Source organism: Lactuca virosa, chromosome 4, assembly GCF_052849685.1.
Source record: "Lactuca virosa cultivar CGN04683 chromosome 4, Lactuca_virosa_CGN04683_v6, whole genome shotgun sequence".
Taxonomy (NCBI): Eukaryota; Viridiplantae; Streptophyta; class Magnoliopsida; order Asterales; family Asteraceae; genus Lactuca; species Lactuca virosa.
Genome location: NC_136429.1, coordinates 2,941,771 through 2,944,097, shown reverse-complemented (window position 1 = coordinate 2,944,097; position 2,327 = coordinate 2,941,771). Strand labels below are relative to the sequence as shown.

At 38.0% G+C, this 2,327-nt stretch overlaps 1 pseudogene; it reads left to right on the top strand.

Annotated features, from left to right (window-relative positions):
- Nucleotides 1-555: 555 nt before the first annotated feature.
- LOC145168845 (uncharacterized) lies at nucleotides 556-759 on the top strand (annotated as a pseudogene).
- The last annotated feature ends 1,568 nt before the right edge of the window (nucleotides 760-2,327 follow it).

Sequence of the window (2,327 nt, the reverse complement as noted above, 5' to 3'; positions counted from 1 at the left end):
GCTCTTTGGTGGGTTCTACGGTCCGATCTCTCTCTCTTGTGGGTTTATATATATATATATATATATATATATATATATATATATATATATATATATATAAATAAAGAGAGAGAAAATATGAACAAATATTATGTAAATGTAAAACTAATTCCTGGACAATCATTAAATATTGATTTTCCTGATTTTTAAATAAATAATTAATTAAGGTCAATTTAGTCATTTTGTATAAACTAATTTAAAATATTATCCTTTAATTATGATAATTATTTTAATTTGAAGCCTATATCTATGGTAACATTCTGTCTCTCACACGTCTCTTTTATGTGGTATGAACCCTATTCGTATCTGTGTTTTTTTCTGTGTTCCAATTGCACAAAGAATTACCCAAAAAATCGTCCCATAAGAAAGAAATTGAATGGCCTAGTACGTGTTTCTACCACCGCACAAGACCTCCAATGCATATTTTCTAACGACGATTGTCTCCTGCGATTGTTAGGTACAGAAAAAGAAGATCCATTCAATTCAGTACAAAAAAAAGGGGAAGATCGAAACGAAATGGTGTGCTTCTGATTTTTGGTTGACCAAACTCGTCAAGTGAAATGGAGCAAGCCTGCGGCGAGGCTTTGTTCAAGGTGTGACATCGGAGCTAGTGTTGTAGATATGAAGACCGCCACCAGGTTCTGCCATGTTCCGTTCTACTGGAAATCATGGAAAGGTATTATGTGTACTTTCTGAGGTGCCATTCTTAAAACTTACTAGTGATTTGATCGACTAGGGTTAGAAATTACCGAAGAAATCAATTATTTATTGAGATTGATTGCACCTTATACAATCTAATCTCTAGAAGTTTATGAAACATAACACTTTTTCTATCTCTAAATGATTTGTGTCATTACTCGCAAGATTCAAGCTGAAACCATTACTCACCAGATTGAAGTTTCTTTTTTCGATTCTTTTGACAAAAACTGATGTTTTTTTATTCTTTTCCCTGAATGTTGGTAATGGTTTTAAGGTATTTGGGATTGTTGATGTTGCTGTGAAGTCTACAACAGATGGTTTCAAGAATAAAACTATTTTGGTGGCCGTTTTTGGAAAACATGTTCAGAATTCAAGAATAATCAAGAATAAAAAAAATCGGAGTTCCATATATGCTAATTGTAACATCCCGAAATAAGGTATGCATCGATGACCATAACTTTAATTGCATTATCAAGATTAGTCTTTATTTGAGGAAAGGTGGCAGTTGAGTACGCGGGGCGTATGTATGTGTACGCTCAGCATACTCGTGTGTGTATCATGAACGCAGAGGCCACCTAGTATGCGGGGCGTACCAGAGGGTACGCTGGGCGTGCTAGGCTCAGAGTGAAAACCCTAATTGTCTTGTGTGTCCCTGTTTAAGGAACATGATGGCCTCATTTCTAGCCACCATTTCCAGCCTCCAACTCCCCTCAAACTCTAAATCCCGTTTCCATAGCTTGTGTGACAATTTGTGGCTTATTGAGTGTTCTTGTGGATTTCTTTTGTGAAGAAGGAGCCTTGAAGGAAGAAGAGTTGGTGTCCAAGCTTTTGGATCTGAGTTTCTCTGTGGTTGGAGCATCATCCAGAGGTATCAAGCTCAAAGCTTTCTCATTGTTTGATTAGTTCATGTTTTGGTCCATTTTTAGGGTTTTATGTCCCAAGCTTGAAGCTTTATGAGTTTGGTGAACTCCAGAGCATAATACCTGTCCTTTTAGGTGTTTTTAGACGTTTGAATTCATAAAAGTGAGATCTTGGTCGTCAAGATCTCTCCATGCATGAGATATGTGGACCTTTGTGAGTAAAGGATTAGAGTTTATGAGTTTTAGACTTGTTCAGCCATGCTAAGGATTAAAGTCACCAACTTTATGAAGTAATGGACCTTGATCAGCCCAGATCTGTAGTAGTAGCAATTCTCTTAACGGATTAAGACCAAAAGAGTGAAAAGAGGAAATATGGGTCGTACGTCGTGCGTACCCCAGTTACGCGCAGCGTAGCGCTGAGTCCACCATGATGCATGCATGGCCAATTGTACGCCCAACGTAGAGGGATGTACGTCCATCGTACGCGCTGGGTGTTGACTTCTGTTGACTTTTAGGGTTTTGGTCAAGTTGTGGACTTGGAGGCCATGGAGGGGTAAAATGGTCTTTTACCCTTCTGAGGTTTAGTAGAGAGACTTAGCCAATATCTTTGAGGGTTGTTGATATCAATTTTTATTAGAGATATATGTGACATATGTTAGGCGGAGTCTAGACCGACAGTTTGGGTGTGGGATTTACTTGCTTTACTTCACGAGGTGAGTCTTCTCACTA